Source organism: Geotrypetes seraphini, chromosome 2, assembly GCF_902459505.1.
Source record: "Geotrypetes seraphini chromosome 2, aGeoSer1.1, whole genome shotgun sequence".
Classification (NCBI taxonomy): Eukaryota; Metazoa; Chordata; class Amphibia; order Gymnophiona; family Dermophiidae; genus Geotrypetes; species Geotrypetes seraphini.
This window is the reverse complement of record NC_047085.1, coordinates 405,690,376-405,711,924: the sequence shown is the minus strand read 5'-3', so window position 1 is coordinate 405,711,924 and position 21,549 is coordinate 405,690,376. Positions and strand designations below refer to the sequence as shown.

General features: G+C 44.5%; 1 protein-coding gene across 1 annotated transcript in view; it reads right to left on the bottom strand.

Moving 5' to 3' along the window:
• Positions 1 to 14,811, bottom strand: part of DGKB (diacylglycerol kinase beta) — a 733,919-nt gene extending 719,108 nt beyond the window's left edge. The window contains exon 1 of the mRNA XM_033930985.1: positions 14,698 to 14,811. The gene's annotated coding sequence lies outside the window, so the exon portion shown is untranslated. The remainder of the gene's footprint in view (positions 1 to 14,697) is intronic.
• Between the last annotated feature and the right edge of the window lie 6,738 nt (positions 14,812 to 21,549).

The window sequence follows — 21,549 nt, the reverse complement described above, 5'->3', positions numbered from 1 at the left end:
AGAATACGGAATTCTATTATCTTATCAGCTGGGGTTAGATAAATGAATCCTATTGTAGTTCGGGATAAGGAGAAGTGAAGCACCTTGGTGATAATCTGTAATAGTTTGCTGCTAATCAGGAATTATTATTATAAGGAATTATAGAGTGTAAGAATTAGTTTTACTTATTTATCTAGCAAGTGTGTTGTAATAATTGTGTACTGATTTTCTTATATGTAATCGGATATTTTGTGAACAATAATTAGTTATTGCTGCTGGCTTATGAATTATATTTTTCTATTTTCATAATAAAGCCCTAAGCGCATATGTGCACTCCCACCTGCGTGCTCCCGTTTTCCGTGCGCTGTAAGAACCCGCAAGTAGGAGTGCGCATGCGCGCGGCAGCGCGGAGCCTGTCGGCCAGAGCCCACGCACGCGGCAGCAGAAAGAAGAGGTCGTACAGCGCAGCGTCTCCTGCGGCTTTGGAGCGTGAACTGGCCAGGGCGACGTCAGCAGGGGCCGGACTGGAGCTGGAAGGGAGAGGAGCTGCTCTCCTCCCTACTCCCCTCCCAAACGAACTTTAATGCCTGCCTCCCAGGCTTCTCCTCCTGCTCCGGCTGGGCCCGCATAAAAAACCCCAAAACCCCCAGAGCTCGCTTCGGGTCCGGCAATGGCTGCGGGTCCTGAAACCTTCCGATTCAAGCAACGTCTGCAGCACTCTACACATGCTGCTTCGGGGCCTTCTACTGCCCTGATTTGCTGGGCAGTAGAAGGCCCCAAAGCAGCAGTGTGTAGAGTGCTGCAGACGCTGCTGGAATCGGAAGGTTTGTCGGGACCGCGAGAATGGAAGGGGGGGCGGTAAGGGACTAAGGGAGCTGGCCAGATCGCGGGAAGGGAAAGGGGGGTTAGGGGAAACGCTGATGATGCACAGGGAAGTGGTGGGGGGGAGGGAAATGGAGGGGGAGGAAATGCTGCTGTGGCTGCTGCACAGGAAAGTGGTGGGAGAGAAATGCTGCTGCATAGGAGGCAGGGAGAGAGACAGATAGAAAGAAAAGAAGAAAGACACAGGGGAAGGGAGAGACACAGAAAGACAGACAGACAAAGGGGGCCAGGGAGAGTGACAGACATCAGGAGGGAGAGAGAGACAGAAATAAAGACACACAAACATATATTCTAGCACCCGTTAATGTAACGGGCTAAAATACTAGTTCTTAGTATAAACTGGCAAACTAAAGAACCTTGGGTAAGGAGATTATGGTTTTCCCCTAGAAAACGAAGATACACGTAATTTATTTACGTTACGCTAATTTAATTTATGATACACGTAATTTAATTATGTTACGCTAATTTAAGTAATACCATAAATTTTTCTACACTACTGCTGTTTATCATTTCTATAGTGCTGAAAAGCATAAACAACACTGTACAATCAACATGCAATAGACGGTCCATGCTCAGAAAAGCTTACAGTTTAATTGGACAGACACATAGGGGTTGGGGAGTTTCTTGCAGAAAGAATGACAGGATGGATATAGTTAATTTTATGATGAGGGGGAGTTTGGAGTTGAAGGCAGCATTAAAAAAACTGGGCTTTTATCTTGGATTTGAATACTGCCAGAGATGGTGCCTGATGTAATGACAGGCAGTTTGTTCCATGCATACGGCACAGCAAGATAGAAGAGACAGTCTGGAGGTGGCATTGGAGGAGAGGGCTGATTAGGAGGACCGGGATTGGGATTTATGTGCTCTGTAGAGCAAGAGAAGGAGTAAGAGAATACTGATAAGTGTAGGAGAAATATGGGAGGGGCTGCAATGCAGTTGAGATGCATTCAGGTAGAGTGGGGATACCTGAATAAGAAAGAGAAAGTGTTGAAGCTTTAGGGCTGAGAAGAGAGTGAGGTGGTGAAATCAAAAAGTGAGTGGCCTAGTGGTGAAGGGTTAAGTGGTTTAGGGTAAAGAGAGAGATTGGGGAAAGTCAGTGTTAGGAAAAGGATTTGGTGTACAGGAGTCATAGAAGAAGGGGAAGGACAGGCAGCTTCTGCTCTTTACCCCTTCCCTCCCCCACTCCCTAGGCCCATCTGTCTACTACCCTGTTCCTGTTCCTACCCCTCCTCCCTCTCCACACACATGCCAAGGTCCATCCATTGTTTGTTCCTGTGCCCCCAGTTCCTGTGCTCTCATTGTTCCTGTGCTCTCATTGTTTTCTATTTTTCCAATCTCCGCTTCCCTTTCTCTATCAATCCTTTGGGTTTCTTTTCATTCTTCCTTTAATTTTCTCCAGAAATAAAACTGCTACCGCAACAGTTAAAGATAACAAAGATATACCCTACAGTGCTTGATAGCTTTTTTATTCCCTCATGTTATGTGTTTTTGCCTATTTAGCTTAATAATAATAAAAATAACAACTTTATTTTTTTATACCGCCATAGTCGTGTGACTTCTAGACGGTTCACATTGAAGAGAGCTGGACAGTCAGCGAATTACAATATGCAGATAGTCAGTGAATTACAGTATGCAGAATCTTAAAAAGCAGCGAATTACAATATACAGATTGTTAAAACTTGTTAAAAATTTCAGACTTATACACAGGAGTGGACATATTAGAAATAATAGAATTTGATTTAGTGATTGGTGTAGATACTTTTTAGGTGATATTTCTGTCGAATAAGGCAGTTTTTATGGCTTTTCTAAAGGCGTCATAGGTCAGTGTAGCTCCATTAATGTAGTTGTCTAGCCAGTGTTGTTGTTTGTTTGCTTGGTACATAAAAGTTCTATCCAGAAAGGTTTTGTATTTACAGCCGGTAGTGCTTGGGTATGCAAATAGATTGCAGTTTCTGGTTTGTCTTGTAGGGCTGTATAATACGAAGTGAGGTAGCAGGTAGGTAAGAGCTAGTCCCCAAACCAGCTTGAAACATCTGCAAGAGAACTTGAATATTATTCGTGCCTCCATTGGCAGCCAGTGTAGCAGTCTGTAGTAGGGGCTAACAAGACTACACCGGAATAAATTGTGCTTGGCCAGAGGTGCCTGAGGGTTTATAGGAGTGGTACAGCCAGAGGATGAAGAATCAGTGGTATACTAAGTCCTGGGGAGAATGGGTGGGAGTCATGGTCCCCATCACTAGCCCATGGGAGGTAGACATTTAAGAAGTACCCAACTGCACTGAAATCAAATATAAGTTTGGGGATTTTGAGCCATTCACACACCCAAGGCCCTGCTGTGTCACCACCTCTTGAAAACATGACTTTTGTGTTGGACAGGGCAGAGAAATGGCAGGTGATTATGTGTGTGGATTGGGGGAGGGGGGGGTTTTGAGGTTGAAAACTTAAAGATTGCCCTCCCAGGCACTGGAGATCTATGATATGCTTCTGGAAAAACTGTGTTCCTCAGAGGAGATAAGGTCTTGAAAGTTAATTCTCCCTGAACCCAAAATGGCTCTAGGAGTTAGGCTCCTTTTATGAAGCCGCTTTAGCACCTGACTTTTCATCACGCGCTAACCCCTGTGCTAGCTGGAAAACCACTGCCTGCTCAAGAGGAGGCGGTAGCGGCTAGCGCGTCCGGCAGTTTAGCGCACGCTATTATGCACGTTAAACTGCCAACATGCCTTCGTAAAAGGAGCCCTTTATCTCTGTATTATTCTGCACACCTGGTTTCAGCTCTGCAGCCACCCAGAATAATATATGAGTGGCATATGGTGTTATCACTTGCCTCCTACCTTTTTATTTTGCAAAATTGTCCAACATATGTGCTTTTCCTCTCTTTATTAACTCTTTATTTTAAACAATGTATTTTATATTCATTGTATTTTTAGTGTGTACACCATTTTTCTGTAATCAATGAAAGATAGTCACTGTAGCTTTAAGATATTTCAAAAGAAAAGGTTATATCACTGTTGCTACCAACTTTGACTGTTGATCTTCTAGTTTGGTTCTTTTCACTAAGCTCCCTTTCAGTCAGCAAATTAACTGCACTGTCTTTTTGCTTTGGGGTCAGTGATGCGAGTCCTGAAGCCTTTGAACTTGATATTCAAAAGCGTTTAACTGGGCAGAAGAGGCTCCTGCCTGGCTAAACCCTACTGAACTGGCTATTCAGCAATATTTAGCAGTTAGTGCTACTGAATCTTGCCTTTGACTACTCTGGCATTCTCTGGTCAGTGCTAGGGTGGAGCTGGAATTTAACAAAGCTAGGGATACCAGATTTTCCCCGAAGGAAAATCCAGCCCCATGGCCACGCCCCCAGACCTGCCCAGTTCCATCTATGTCATGCCTCATTCCACCCCTAAACCCCGCCCTCAGACGGCATCCGTGCATGTGCGGATGCAAAGCACTGATGTCACACGCACGCGTGTGTGTGCATGACGTAACCGTGTTGCATCTGCACATGTGTGGATGCCTCTTCCCGACGTGATTTTGATGGGAAGCTTTTCAAAATCCAGACAAAGTGCTGGGTTTTGAAAAGCTGTCTGGACCCCCGGACATGTCCTCGAAAAGGAGGACATGTCCGTGGAAATCCAGACATCTGGTAACCCTAAACAAAGCAACTGTGGAGATGTTCAAAAGTTTATTTCCAAACTCTCAATGGTACGTAAAAAGAAGCTTATTCAAAAGGGGCTCAAATGGTTACTTACGATAAGCGACACTCTGTATAGTAAGGAAAGCTCATTACAAGTGTATTGATTTTTTTGCAATAATGTGTTGTTCTGCGTAGTATTCAAAATTAGCAGCAAGGCTTCTGAGGCCAAAACACGTGTGTGTTGAGCCTTCGCACACTTTGGCAGAGTTTTGAAATAAAGTTGTACTTCAGAAACTTTTGAACATCTCCACTGTTGCTTTGTTCGGTTTTGTAGTTATGGAGATTTTTTCCCTGTTTTGTTTGCCATATGGAGCTGGAACTTAACCAGTTAGCAGTAATTCAGTCAGCTAATTAAGGATAAACTTAGCACAGCAAAAAAAGACTGTCCTAACTTTATCTACTGAGCTAACCTGGCACCAGTGTGAATATCAGCTGGGGCTCAGTTAATTTCCAGGTGACGACACGTATTCAGATATTCAGTGCTGGAGCCTGGGCATTGTTCAGCCTATTGCTTTTGCACACTGTGAAAATTAAAGGACCATTAAAAAATACTTTGACCCTACATCCTTTAGATTACTGGTACAGTCTTTGGTTCTATCAATACTGGACTACTGCAATATCGTTTTATCTAGGTATCCCAAAGAAAACAGTACGAAAATTAAGAATAGTACAGAACACGGCAGTTCGCTTTATATTCGGATTGAAGAAAAGCGACCACATTTGCCCCTTCTACAGACTGTTACACTGGTTGCCAATGGAGGTGCGAATAATGTTCAAGTTTGCCTGTATTTGTTTCAAGCAGGCCTGGGGACTAGCGCCTTCCTATCTTCTACCACATTTCGTATTACACAACCCCATACGGTCAACCAGAAACTGTAACATATTTGCATACCCAAGGATCACCGGCTGTAAATATAAATCCTTTTTGGACAGGTCTTTCATGTTTCAAGCAAGCAAACAGCAGTCTTGGTTGGGTAACTACATCAATGGAGCCAGGCTGACCTACAGCGCCTTTCAGAGAGTAATTAACTGTACTGTTTAACAGATCTATCTCCTAAACGGAAGCCACACTAAATTTATATTTTGCTTCTTTCTGTTTCTTGTGTAATATGTTGTACATTCACTATTTGCATTCTGTAATTCGCTGATTGTCCTGCCTTCGGTGTGAACCGCCTAGAAGTCATCTGACTATGGCGGTATAGAAGAATAAAGTTATTATTATTATTATATCTGGGATTACTTCAGCCTATGGCTGTAAGAGGCTTAAAAACTGCTGACTACATTAAGCTGAATATCTACCCCTTAGTTTATTCTTGAACATTAGTGAAGCATATCAGGGGCATTATCCTGGGAAGATGTGGGGGACCTGAGCCTGTCCAGCTTTGCCTCAGGCCTTCCAGAGGCCAGACCACATCATTGCCATAGCTGATAGAGATTCCCTGGAGCACGAGTGAGGACAGAAGTAGCAGCACTTGGGGTCTTTAACTCCAGCATTGTGAGCACATTAGGCTCTTGCAGGAACACTTTCCGATGTTGATCTCAATGATTCTCCATTGCAAAATTGGTTTATAAAGGAGATCTGTTGTTGATGAAAATTGCCAGGCAGTCGAGACATTGTAAAAAAAGAGTGTCTGTCTCTGAACTTCTGTCAATATTTATGGTTCATCTTGGCCATGTCCTGTTCTGCCTCTAGCCCCAGAAAGCTTTGTGTTTTCATTTCTGACCTCCGGGTCATGTCTGAGGGCTTCCAAGCTTGAGCAGACATGTTTGACATCATCCGTGCATACTCAGAGGCTCTCCAGACATGGCCAGAGCTTTCCTAGGGTTACCATATGGCTCCAGAAAAAGGAGAACAGATTGAGATATCTGGGTTTTACTTCCATTGCTTTTAGTGAAAGTAAAACCCAAATGTCTCAATCCATCCTCCTTTTTCTGGAGCCCTGTGGTAACCCTACTTGTCAAAACCCAGACAAACTGCTGGGTTTTGGAAAGTCCATCCGGGCACTTAGACAGTCCTCTAAAAAGAGAGCATGTCCAGGTTTTCCTGGATGTCTGGCAACCCTAACCTTGACCAGGATCTACAAAACAGAGTTTTATTTATCGAGCTGGGCACAGGATAAATCCCAGCAGGCTGAAGGGTACGCTTTCCTGGACACATTTTGCTTCACACTTATAAAATAAGCAGTCAGCAGTCTCAGTGGTTAACTCAGGGTTACCATATGGCTCCAGAAAAAGGAGGACAGATTAAGACATCTGGGTTTTACTTCCGTTGTTTTCAATGGAAGTAAAACCCAGATGCCTCAATCTGTCTTCCTTACTTCCATTGCGGGTCTCTTTTTGAGAATTTCCTACATTGGATTGGTGCCATGTGATCATGACATCATCATGATGTATTTATAAGCCGTGCCAGACACTGAGGAACCATTTTGCAATGAGCTATTGAAGCAGAAGCTGCATTTAGAAGGTATTTTTTGTGTTGCATGTTTACATCTTATTATTTCATTTTTTTTTATTTATAGAAATACTTTTCTGGATATTTTATAGTGTTTCCCCTGATGAAACAATCATGAAACAGGGCCTTATTGGGAATCCTATGAATGGTTATTGGGATGTTGGAGAAGTCAGTGTTTTTAGTACCGTATTTTCACGTAGATAACGCGCACCCGTGTAAAACGCGCACACGGGTATAGCGCGCGGAAAACACAAATTTATGTACAGAAATTTTTATATACCGCGCACACACGTATACCGCGCATGCTGCCCGACTCTCCCGTCGCCGCCCGACTCTCCTTTCGCCCGCCCCGACTCTCCTCTGGCCACCCCGACTCTCCTTTCGCCCGCCCCGACTCTCCTCTCCCCCTTGAAGTCCTGTCCCCACCCTGAAAGCCTGATGCCCCCCCCCGACGTCCAATTCACCCCCCCAAGGACCGCTCGCACCCCCCCGAAGGACCGCTCGCACGCACTCCCACCCCCACCCTGAAGGACCGCTCGCACCCCCACAGCCTCCCAACCCCCCCCCATCATGTAGAAGCTCCTACCGGTGTCCTGCTGCTTTCTCTTGGCAGTCCCGGCCCTTTCGCGAGCCCTGCGCCTGCGCTGCTTCCTCTTCCTGCGGTTCGCCCTTTCTCTAACATCAATCCTTCTTGCCCCGCCGACTCCACGACACGATTGGGGCAAGAGGGAGCTCAAGCCCTCTTGCCCCAGCCAACCGCGGCACCCCGACACGATCGGAGCAAGAGGGAGCTCAAGCCCTGGTGCCCCAGCCAACCGCGGCACCCCCGACACGATCGGGGCAAGAGGGAGCTCAAGCCCTCTTGCCCCCCCGACACGATCGGGGCAATAGGGAGCCCAAGCCCTCTTGCCCCGCCGACTCCCCAACTCCCCGACAATATCGGGCCAGGAGGGAGCCCAAAACCTCCTGGCCACAGCGATCCCTACCCCCACCCCGCACTACATTACGGCAGGAGGGATCCCAGGCCCTCCTGCCCTCAACGCAAACCCTCCTCCCCCAACGACCGCCACCCCAAGAACCTCCGACCTCCCCCCCAGCCGACCCGCGACCCCCCTGGCCGACCCCCCATGACACCCCCACCCCCCTTCCCCGTACCTTTGTGTAGTTGGCCGGACAGACGGGAGCCAAACCCGCCTGTCCGGCAGGCAGCCAACGACGGAATGAGGCCGAATTGGCCCATCCGTCCCAAAGCTCCGCCTACTGGTGGGGTTCTAAGGCGCCTGGGCCAATCAGAATAGGCCCGGGAGCCTTAGGTCCCTCCTGGGGGCGAGGCCTGAGGCACATGGGCCCAACCCGACCATGTGCCCAAGGCCCCGCCTCCAGGAGGGATCTAAGGCTCCCGGGCCTATTCTGATTGGCCCAGGCGCCTTAGGCCCCACCAGTAGGCGGAGCTTTGGGACGGATGGGCCAATCCGGCCTCATTCCATCGTTGGCTGCCTGCCGGACAGGCGGGTTTGGCTCCCGTGGGGTGGGGGTGTCGTGGGGGTCGTGCCGACGCAGGGGGGTCACGGGTCGGCTGGGGGGGGGCGGGCGGAGGTTCTTTGAGGGGGCGGTCGTTGGGGGGAGGGGGGTTTGCGTCGAGGGCAGGAGGGCCTGGGATCCCTCCTGCCCGTAATGTAGTGCGGGGTGGGGGTAGGGGGTTGCCGTGGCCAGGAGGGTTTGGGCTCCCTCCTGGCCCGATATTGTCGGGGAGTTGGGGAGTCGGCGGGGCAAGAGGGCTTGGACTCCCTTTTGCCCCGATCGTGTCGGGGGGGGGCAAGAGGGCTTGAGCTCCCTCTTGCCCCGATCGTGTCGGGGGTGCCGCCGTTGACTGGGGCAAGAGAGCTTGAGCTCCCTCTTGCCCCGATCGTGTCGGGGAGTCGGCGGGGCAAGAGGGCTTGACGTTAGAGAAAGGGCGAACTGCGGAAGCGGAAGCAGCAGGCGCAGGGCTCACAGAAGGGCCGGGACCGCCAAGAGGAAGCAGCAGGACACTGGTAGGAGCTTCTACATGATGGGGGGGGTCGGGAGGCTGTGGGGGTGCGAGCGGTCCTTCAGGGTGGGGGTGCAGGTGGGAGTGCGTGCGAGCGGTCCTTCGGGGTGGGGGTGCGGGTGCGTGCGAGCGGTCCTTCGGGGTAGGGGTGCGAGCGGTCCTGCGGAGGGGGGTGAATCGGACGTCGGGGGGAACTATGTAAAAAAAATTTTATATAGCGCGCTCACGCGTATACCGCGCAAGGTTATGCATGGTTTGTAAAAACACGTATAACACGCACGTTATATGCGTGAAAATACGGTAGTCTGGCTACACAGATATCCCAGCAGAGTAGTGGGGCACCCTAGGGGGTACTGCAGTATACATCTCACCATAACTGTCTTACTCTGCTAAACTGTATAACTCCTATGAAGTGGAGCTTGCATTTGGGATTAGTGGTGTAAATTTCAGAAAATATTATGTTCAAGCTCTGGAACTCTAATTTCTGCTATTCTTGCACTGTGTTGCTGAGAAATTGGACTGTTTACGGATAAGTGACTGGCTATTTTGTTTATTTTGTAATATTGATTTGAAGAATGGATTTGAGGGGTTGACCTGTTAGTGGAGTTTTTCTGACCTTGCCTCAATTTTAAATTTGAAGCAGGTGAGTCCTCAGGATATCAGTATATTCTGTATCCCTGGTGACACTGAGGTCTTTCCTCCATTTACTTAGATAGTTACTGTGTCCTTGCACTGGCATTTCTTGGTGAATGATTTTTTTTTGTGATTGACATCTGGAAGAGTGACATGCACCACCCACCATTCAATATATAAATCTGGCAAGTGGTGAAGGAACTGAAGCCCAAGGAAGGGCTGCTGGCTACTTTTTTTGACAAGTAATACCTTCACATGTATGTAAAAATGGATTTCTATATGATGGATGACACGTTATATATTTAAACTCAATTATTTCAAGCACTCAACAACACTAAACTGCACACACATCTAAAGAAACAATTCAACTGCATTTAAATGGCCCTCTTGAGGCAGTTGGGCCCATTTTTGAAAGACACACACATCCAAAAAAATGGCGCTTGGATATTTTAAATCGCTCAAAAGTCCAAAACTCCATTTTTAAAACTATTTTCTAGATGGTTTTCTATGTCGCTTGTCAGTAGTTTATCTACATTTCAAGGGGATGGACTTATGACCTTGCCATTTTGCAGTGATAGCTATTTCACAAAATATCCAGGACACAGTTTGGAGGTTTGGGGCTAAACTTGTTTTATTAACAAACTAGTGTTTAAGCCCGTTGCATTAACAGGTGCTAGAATAGATGTGTAGATTTTTAACACCATGGGGCACTGAGGCCTTTCTTTCTTTCTGTCTCTCTCCCTGCCCCCCTGTCTGTCTTTCCTTCTGTCTCTCTCCCTGCCCCCTGTCTGTCTTTCTTTCTGTCTCTCTCCCTGCCCCCTCACTGTCCTTCTTTCTGTCTCTCTCCCTGCCCCTTCTCTGTCTGTCTGTCTGTCTCTCTCCCCTGCATGTCTTTCTGTCTCTCTCTTTCTCTGCCTCTCTAGCCACCGCCGCTGATTTAAGCCTGTTTCCCCGACGCTGACATTGATATTATTGTGCGCTAAGATGCTTTTATGGTTGGTGAACGCATGGTGAAGGCGGCCAGGGACAGGAGAGATGTGCTGAGCTAGAAGTGCGGGGCGGCTACTGCTGCTGTGCGGACTCTTCCAAGCGCAGAACCATGCACAGCTCCTCACAAGCCACCTCTGGGGGAGCAAAGGAGGGTTTGTGGGACACCGTAGCCCCGGAGTGTGCCTCAAGACCTTGGGGGGGGAGGGAAGAGACTGGTGGAAACCGCCTTATTTTTGTGCTCTCTTTCTCAGGCGGGTAGATGCACCTTCGTGCTGTTAAGGTTGGGGAGGGGGAAGGACTGAATGCGAGTAGGGTGGAAGGAGGGAGCTGAAGACAGGGTGTGAAAAGGCTTCCAGGATTGCACACTTTTGGCTTCCTCAGCGCTTCCCTGCTCGGCAGTTCTATTGTACTGCGCATGCGTTTGTGGCATGGAGGCACGGAGTTTCAAAGTGCGCATGCACGGCTAAGGGTTTTATTATTATTGATAAGTGCCAACAAATTGCCCAACCTGACCACTGAAGGGATGTAAGTATGACACCCCCTCCATACTTCATTAATAGTCACTGACCCCCTCCCACTTCCCCCCCCTGCAAAGATGTGAATGAAACAGTACATATGTGTATGTATGACAGCAGCATATGTTATAGCCAGTCCTAATAGAGCAGCAAGCAGATATCTGGAGTATCCTGGTGGTCAGTACAATGGACTCCAGAGAAAAGGGACCCAGGCCCATAGCCCAGTGTAACTAGTACACTTATGGTGGAAAGTGTGAGCCTACCAAACCCTACAGTACTGACATATTGGTGACACCTGCAGATATATAGGCTATTGAGGAGTTATACAGTTTAGCAGAGTAAGACAGTTATGGTGAGATGTATACTGTAGTACCCCCTAGGGTGCCCCACTACTCTGCTGGGATATCTGTGTAGCCAGACTACTAAAAACACTGACTTCTCCAACATCCCAATAACTTGTTTTATGTATTTTTCATGTAGACATTTTGTTTTTTTTTGAAAATGGTCAAAAAGATAGACACTTTAAAGAGTGAACATGTCTAGAAAGGTCATTGTCAAAAATAAAAAAATAAGACGTTTTGCAGTTTAGGAAACAGTTACTTTCTCTACCCAGTTTTTGGACGCACTTCACAGAACATCCAAACTCAGACTTTAGATGTCATATTGACGTCTCAGTGTCTCATAATTTAAGCCGGAAAGACAACCACCTCAATAAAAAACATTTCTGAAAATTTTTCTAAAACCCCCCCTATAATGTTATGATAAACTGGAATGAGATTAGTTTTGATTTTACCTCAATTCCTCCATTGAAAAAAACAATGCAAAAACACTGTCCCCCTCCTTTACTAATGCGTAGCATGGGTTTTAGTGCCGGCAGTGGCGGTAACTGCTCCAACGCTCATAGAATTCCTATGAGCGTCAGAGCAGTTACCGCCGCTGCTGGCGCTAAAACCTGCGCTATGCTTAGTAAAGGAGGAGGTGTATCTTAAAAGCACTAACTCCCAAGATTCAAAGAGCAGCAACCTTGTGTGTGAAAAACCATCACTATGCCCTAAATAAGCATCACTATGCCCTAAAAAAATCAATACACCACTTAGTGAAAACCATAAAACAAACACAACTGCAACAAGATCTCTAGAAGGCACTACATGCAGAATGACACACCTTAGTCACATAGAAAACACAGACACCCTTGACAAATATGAAATAAGGACTGCATATCAGCGATAGAAACGTGACAGTAAGAAACTGAACTGGAAACCTCAGGAAGTCAGGCTCTGCACAAAATAACATAGAAATGGAAACTGAAATGTCTCGTACCAGAAATTTGCATTGCCAAAAAGCTGGCACATTCCAGTTAATAAATTTAGAATACAATACTTTTTTTCTATCTTTGTTGTCTGAGCATTTTTTCCTATTTGCATTAATCGCAGCATCTCTGTTCTGCTTTTCATTATTTTTCCTGTCTTTGCAGGGTCGCCTCCCATTTGACATTTCTTCTCTTCCCCTGTCCACCATCCATCTTCCCTCCACTTCCCTATCCATTCTGTCCAGAATCTCCCCTCTTGTGTCCCTGTCCTTCCATGTTCTGCATCTTCTCTCTGTGTCTTTATTTTCCCCTATATTTGGCATCTCTCCTCTGTGTCTCTATCTTGACCTGTCCTGCATTTCTACCCGAGTCCATATCCCTCACCATGGCATTGTCCCTGTGTGTGCCTATTCCCTCTCTGTCCAGCACTGCCCTTCTGTGTCCCTGTCCCTATATTCCCTCCATGCCCAGCATCTCTTCTCTGTCTCCTTATCCCTCCTCTCTCTCCTTCCTGGGGTCAGTATCTATCTCCTTCTCTCTTCTATTCCTGCCCCCCCCCAGCCCAGTATCTCTCCATCTTTGGTCCAGTGTTCCCCCTCCCCTCATTTTCCACTAGTCTCAGTCTTTCTCTCTCCCTTCTATTCCACTCCTCCACTCCTCAGTCCAGCATCTATTCCTCTCCCTCTCTCTGTCCATCCAACACCTGGGACCAGCACCTTTCTGTCTGCCCCCACCCCCAACAAAGTCCAGCAGAGCAGCACCTTCTGCATTTCTCCCTCCCTGTGTCCAGCACCTCTCTTTCCCCTTCATTCCACAGGTCCAACATCTCTCCCACTTCCAGCATTTGTCCTGTTCCCTCCCTCCTCGTAGTCCCTCTAACTTGTCTCAGTTGCCACTAGAAGTAGCACTGCATCAACTAAATCAGCCTTTCCTATGACTTTGGCCTTTCCTGTGACATGTCCTGCTCTCACAGAAGCAGGAATTTGTGTTGGGGTGGGGAAGGGGCAGGATACCACAGAGAAGGTAAATAATGTTGTTTGTAATTCCCAGTCTCTTGGGCTGTTTTTCACTTTTTGTAAACTGTCTCAAACTTTTGTTGGTGTAGGTGGAATATAAACAATAGGTAATGCAATGTAATATAATAAAGCTCTAATGTAGGCTGATTTAGTTGATGCAGTGCTGCTATCAGCAGCGATTGAGACAAGTTACAGGGATAACAGGGAGGGAGGAGCAGGACAGATGCTGGAACTGGGAGGGGAGGTAAAGGGAAAGAAACTGGACCTTTGGGATTGTCACCCTTAGGCGCCTAACTGGCTTGGTTAGCACATTGGGCTCTGACAACCTTCTCCCCAGTGTGCCCTCTATAGCTTGATGATCTCCTTCAAATTAGGCAACTGCCTAACAGTGCAGGTACAGGTAAATACAGCAGACTTTCTTTCAACAGACACCCAGTCAGAATGGCTTCAGAACAAAATAAAGATTTATTCCAACCACTGGCCAATCAGGTTTTCATAAATAAACAATTGTCATGAATATTGCCAAAACAGTTCAAATGCAATACACAGTTCTCAGTCTCTGCACAAGAATGGAACTTGACTAGACTGTCCTAGTTAGTTTCACCGGGAAGATCAGAAAAGAGTCCAAAAAGTAGCACCAAAATTACTATGCACTGATTTGTAAATTCCAGCTTGGACTTATTGCTGAGTTGGCTTGCATACAACTGCTTCAGGCAGTCTCTGCCAGCTCTTCTTATCAGCACCTCCCCCACACTCAGGCAGACAAAAACAGGCAGTATATTCCTTAAGCAGCTTTAAACCCCCATATAGTGGTGGAAAACGTTAGCAGCAAACAGGACAGTATTCAGCTCCCAGCCTGCAGACCTCAATCTGTTACAGGTGTCCATGGCAACCACTCTGAGCAACATAGCTGAATGGAGCACAATAATCAGCACAGACGGAAAAGTACCCTGCTACCAGCATGAAACAAATTCAAATACTTTTGCTTCTGTACATGCTTTTCCCAAAACACTGTGCTTTCTTAAAAACACAAATCCTTTTTTAGTCAGCAGGTCAGTAGAATGAGAGAGGAACATAACTTACAGGCGCAATCAATCTGCAAAACCTCTACAGTTTCAATGAACTCAAATATGCCTTCTCCAATTACCATAGCTTCTGGCATTGAGTTAAATTCAATAGCTGGGTTAGAAGGAATTTCACCCACCTCCTGCATACCCCAGTCTGCTGGTTCAGCTTTAGTAGGCAGCTCCTGCTGGTGCCTAGCTGGCCTCTTGGTCTACCTGCTCTCAGACACTCTCCTTCTAAAGCCCCCTGTTCTCTGTAGCTCTCCTCCCTGCTCTGTAACCTGAGCCTTACTTTAAGCAGCTCTAGACCATGCCCCCTAAGCCAGGGTGGGAAAATAGTATCAGGCACTTCATACTGAGAAGCAAGCAAAACATCCCTGCCTCTAGAATCTGAGTGCCTTAAAGTGACAGAACCTCAAATATAACCTTATGCAAATCCTAGCTATTCAATGGAGAAAACCCTGAACTCATCCTGGATTTGCCACAGGATAGAGGGGGAAAGAGAGTTGCTGGACCTGGAGCAGCCCTGACCCAGAAAACCCAATGCTTGGAGTGAAAGTTGGGGCTTGCAGTGCACCTATGCTAACTACTCAGCAACATTAAGATGCAAGCAGCAGTCCAGTCATGAGTTGAAGACTCCTCCAATCTGTTATACTAAGTGCTACATATATGATTTTATCAAACAATGATGAGTATATTTTGAGTTTCCGAATGGTATTATATATTATCATTTCATTTTCATTGGGGAACAGTTAAAATATTTTTGTGGTTATCCCTTTGTTTTTGTGTTTTATTTCTATCTTCTTGTCATGGTTTTCTCACTGTATAATTTGTTTTCTTTGTCACCCCCCCCCCCCCACCCAAGCCAAGTTTAAAGTCCTCTTCGGTAGGTTAGCCAGTCTGCTATGGGAAATACCTCACCCTTTTATTGAATGGTGGACACCATCTTTGCGTAGCAGTTCTCGGAAAACTACCACATGTCCAGAAAGCTGAAATGCTTTTACTGGCACCATCCAAGCAGTCATGCATTCAATCAAGCTTCACTGCCTTGGCCTTTCCCCTAGCTGGAAGGATAGAGGAGAATACCAGCTGAAAACCTATCTGCTTCACTCTGTTTCCCAGAATCACAAAGTCACTTTGGTTATATTTGATGAAATATGTAACAGTATCATCTTTCTGTGATATTTTGGATCTTGGTACTTGGCTAATTGATGGATACCTCTATGCCCCTCATAAATGAGTCATCAACCATCACAGTGGCCGTTGCCTCTGAACATTACAGGCCCGATAGTCAATGCTAATTAACCAGCCAGGTGGGAGATAGCTGGCTGTCTCTGTTGAATATTAGCAGTTAGTGGCTTAAACTTGGACATATTGTGCAATTTCTGCACATTTTAAGCGCTGATTGACCAAGCTTAGTGGCCAAACTGGGCCATGCAAAAAGCAGATCTACCTTTGACCACTATAACTTAGCCAAGCCAGCACTTTAAATTGACATAGCTGGCTAAATTTGAACCAGCCAAAGATAGACTGGATATTAAATGCTGGCCATCGAAAATGGCCCTATATTGAATATCAGTGGTTAGTGCTGACCACAGGAGTTAAGTTTCCAAGTTTATTAAATATTGGTTATGCCGCCAAATCAATTCCTCCTCATCCTGTAATGGTTTCACCTCTTCTATTTCCAGGGCTAAAATACAGTAACATCTTACTATCCCTGTCTGCCATAGCAATCCTGTTTTTCTATGAGCAGAAACAGTGATTCTTACAAGTGAGAAGAATCTTTTGATGTAGGAAGTGAGGGTTGTGATTATTTTGAATTTTCTTCACCATTGTGGTAATTTGAAAGCCAGAGAGCTGTTACTAGGTTACAGCAAAAGGATAAACACATTACATGGTGTAATTTCTCATAAAATGCAGCTTTATACTGTCTTAAATCTCCATAAACTATCAGCAAACATGATTTCAAAATGATAAGCGACTTTGTTAATTCCTGTTGATGGATCAAGCAACTGGATCATATCAGAGAGTGCACAATTTTTGTTATGTGGTTTCCTTTCATCCAACTCCAAAAATAAATCACTAGAAAGTACTGCAACCATTCTTTCAGTGTTAATATAGTGGAACTTTCCACTTAGTAGCCGTTGTTCACTTCCAGGAACTTCCACTTTAATAATAAGCCAGTAAATATTGTATATAAGAGCCTCATTAATCTAAAGTGCTCTTTCTTTACAGCACAATAACTAGCTGAATAATGTCACGGTGTATACTAATGCCACTTCTCAGCCTAGTTCTGTCAGTTTGATTTCTAAACTACTGCCGGTTCATAATTAGTAGTCACAGTTTAAAAATGTTCATATCCATTTCGAGAAAGGCTTTGCAGGCTCTATGGAATGGTTCTCAAAAATTTCATCAGGTTATTTATTTTATTTATTTATAAAATGTCTATTTCACTTAAAACCTAAGTGGATTACAGTAAAACAGACATAATCCCCATGTATACAAAAATCATATCAAGAAGAAAACATTACCTCCTCAAATTAAAATTCCTGTACCCTATGGAACAAAATTGGCAAGGTGTGTTGCCATCACAAATTAAACCTATATGCTATATTTTATATTTGTGCTTGAATTTGGCATATTCTAAAAGAGTAGGGCCAAATATGCACATGATGAGAAACACATAGCTTCAAGATGAATCCTAATAGGAGAAAGGATAGTTATTAAACTCTGCTGTAAGCAACATAAGGAATGCAGAGGAATATAGGACATAAGCAAATCAGCTAGATACAGTATATGGAGAAGTCAATGAAAAGTGCACAATAATTCAAGACTAAGGGCTCCTTTTACTAAGGTGTGCTAGTGGTTTTGCGCTACAATACTGTACACGCTAAACGCTAACGCCTCCATAGAGCGTGCGTTAGTATTTTTCATTTATCGCATGGTTAGCGCACGCTAATCTTTAGCGCACGCTAAAAACGCTAGCACACCTTAGTAAAAGGAGCCCTAAGATCTTGAATTAACCTCTGTAGGTAACTTGTAACTAGAGCTGATTACATCAAATTTGCGATATAACATAAGTTTTTATTTATATACCGCACAAATGCTTTTCGGTTCAAGGCAGTGAACAACAAGAATACATCAAGGAAAATTGTTAACATTAAAGACAGATTCAACCATACCATGGAACATAGATTTTCCATCTGTCCCAGATGGGATCACAATCTATGTGTTTAGTAGCCTAATATATATTTATATAATAGAAGAAGAAAATATATAAATAAACTAGGAGCTTCACAATTATTTTGTAATTTCATATGAATAGCCATATTGAGTCAGACCAATGGTCCATCTAGTCCAGTATCCTGCTTCCAACAGTGACTAATCCAGGTCACAAGTTCCTGGCATAATCCCAAATAGTAGCCACATTCCATGCTACTGATTCCAGGGCACGCATAGGCTTCACTCATGTCTATCTCAAAAGCAGACTACAGACTTTTCTTCCAAGAACTTATCCAAATCTTTTTTTAATCCAGGTATGCTAATCGCTGTTACCACATCCTCCGGCAATGAGTTTCAGAGCTTAACTATTCATTGCGTAAAGAAATATTTCTTTGTATTAGTTTTTAAAAGCAGAGGACTTCTGGCGAAAGCATAGGCGGAAGAACAAATGGCTAAAAATGTAAAAAATGGAGACAAAAATTTTTTAAGATATATTAGTGAAAGGAGGAAGATGAAAAATGGAATTGCTAGGCTAAAAGATGCTGGAAACCAATATGTGGAGAGTGATGAGGAGAAAGCAAATGTGCTAAACAAATACTTCTGTTCTGTGTTCACAGTAGAAAATCCTGGAGAAGGACTGAGATTGTCTGGCAAAATTACACGAGAAAATGGAGTAGATTCTGTGCCGTTCATGGAGGAGGGTGTTTATGAGCAACTTGAAAAACTGAAGGTGGACAAAGCGATGGGACCAGACGGGATCCATCCCAGGATACTAAGGGAGCTCAGAGAGGTTCTGGTGAGTCCTATTAAAAACTTGTTCAACAAATCTCTGGAGACGGGAGTGATTCTTGGGGATTGGAGGAGAGCGGATGTGGTCCCTATTCATAAAAGTGGTCACAGGGATGAAGCAGGAAACTACAGGCCGGTGAGCCTCACTTCAGTTGTTGGAAAAATAATGGAAGTGTTGCTGAAAGAATGGATAGTTACATTACATTACATTAGGGATTTCTATTCCGCCATTACCTTGCAGTTCAAGGCGGATTACAAAAGAATTATCCTAGATGTATTACAACAAGAACTTACAAAAAAAAAAAAAAAATTGGTCATTTTCAAAAAGAGTAAGAAATGGGTAAGGTTATTTGTTTGGGGTAGTTGGCTTTAGTGAGAGGTGGAGTTTGAGACTTGCGGTATTATTTCTTTTTTTCAGAGTTTTCTTGAAGAGTATGGTTTTTATTTCTTTTCTAAAAGTCTTGTAGTCGAGGGATGCCGTCAGTAGATTGGCAATTTGGTTGTCTAGTTTGGATGCTTGAGTGGCCAGGAGGCCATCATATAGTTTTTTCCGTTTGATCTCCTTAATTGGGGGGTATGAGAATGGGGTGTGAGTTTTCCTATGTCTGGTTGCGGTGTTGTGGATGAGGCGGTTATTCAGGTAGTTTGGACTGTCTCCGTATAAAGTCTTAAATAGTAGGCAGTAGAATTTAAATTGTATTCTTGCTGGGATCAGAAGCCAGTGCGATTGGAGATATGCTTCTGTAATGTGATCATGTTTCTTTAATGAGTAGATGAGTCTTAGTGCTGTGTTTTGGATAGTTTGTAGTTGTTTTGTTATGGTTGTAGGACATGGGAGATAGAGGATATTACAGTAGTCAAGTAGGCCTAGTATTAAGGACTGAACTATGAGCTGGAATTGAGTTTTCTCGAAGAATTTCCGAACTTGTCTTAAGTTTCTCATGACTAAGAATGACTTTTGTATTGTTTTATTGATTTGCGGTTGCATGGTGCAGCATCTGTCGACAGTTATTCCTAGCAGTTTTAGGGTGGTTTGTATGGGGTAGTTGATTGCGTTGATTTCAATGTTGGTTATGGTTGGTATTTTGTTGTTTTCTAGGAGGATGAATTTCGTTTTATCTGGGTTCAATTTCAGTTTGTGATCTTTCATCCAGGTTGCTATTGATTTTAGTGTTTGGTATATTGTGTTCGTCATGGAGAGTTCAGGTTAATCGAAGGGTATGAGAATGGTAATGTCATCAGCATAGCTGTAGGAGGTTATGCCTTGTTTGTCCAGGTGAGAGCTGAGGGAGGCTGTATAGAGATTGAAGAGAGTCGGGGATAGAGGGGATCAGTGGCGTACCTAGGGTATGTGGCACCCGGGGCCCATCATTTTTTGACACCCCCCCCATGTAAAAAAATATTTTTTGTAATGACCATGAAACGGAATAAATGGTCAGAATAGAAACAGGCAGTGAAAATTTTCTTATATTCCAAACATAACATAACATAAATTATGTCTGAATTGTCATGACATCAGAAGTACATATGGAGTAGTTGCAGGTGATGCTTGGGACAGTTCTGATTGTGTTAGTTCGGTTTTATGTGTTTTTTGAATAGAAGGGTTTTTATTTCTTTTTGAAGGTTTTGCAGCATGTGGTCGATGTCAATTGGTTGTAGGGTTGGGGGTCGAGTGTTGCAGCTCGAATGGCTAGGAGGTTGTCGAACAGTTTTTTTCTTTTGACGTTTTTGGTTGGAGGGTGTGTGAATGGTGCGTGAGTTCTCCTATGTCTGTTTGAGGTGGATTGAATTATTTAGCTGAAGAAATTAGTTACCCCCTCATCCCGCACACATTAATTCTCTTCCATTTTTGTTCCCATTATAAAAAACACTGATAAGTTCCCAGAAAAAAATACATTAAAATAAGAAGTGAAAACAAAGGCCCCTACAGATGAGAACATAACATAAGAATAGGCTAACTGGGTCAGACCAATGGTCCATCATGCCCAATAGCCCATTCTCATGGTAGCCAATCCAGGACACTAATACCTGGTCAAAACCCAAAGAGTAGCAACATTCCATGCTACCAATCCAGGGCAAGCAGACACTTCCCCCATGTCTTAATAACAGATTATGGACTTTTCCTCCAGGAATTTGTCCAAATCTTTCTTAAAACCAGCTACACTATCTGGTTTTACCATAACTTCTGGCCACTTCATTTTTAAGTTTAGATCTTTCCTTTCAAACAGAGACCTTGCTAGATGTCAAATACAGCACAAGGTAACTTCACATGGACTTAGCTGTGCAGGAAATGTGAATCTCCTCATACACCCACCATATAGTGCAAAAATGTACAAAGGTCTGTTTTTTTTCTTTCGATCACTACATAGCCTAATGCCACACAAGCAGCGCTGTTACAAACATATTCTGTAGGTTAATGCTAAGGATAACAAAGTTTCCTTCCTTGGACCAGAAGGAGATACTGATAAACCACTGGAAGAGATCCCAACACAACACCCAAAGACCCACTCAGTGTGTGAACCAGTTGAGTGGAGTGGACTAACTGGGGGATGGAAATGGGCCCGGAATTTGCTCAGCAGAATTTCCCAGACCACCTCTTCCTCTCAACACATTGACACGCTGCCACCATCACCACTAGGAACACCTCACTGGGTAGGCCAGCTATGCTATAAACTTTATAAAACACATTATTATATTTTCTTATAAAGCACATATTTTAACTGAACTCTCTGACATCCTCAGCCTTTCCATTCACAAAAATAGAAGGAAGAAAAGTTCCCATTTCCTGCTGTTTCATGTCCCCGGCCTATACAATATTTTTTTTCTGCAGACCCTTCAAAAGTCTGACCAAATCCTCGTTTCACTTGCATTATAAAGTACTGAGGATGCCATCTCTCCCCAATCCTAGGTCCTAAAGTCTAAGACAGTAGCGCAAACTAATGCTGCCAGATTCAGGAAAAAAAATTTCGATTCGATTCAGC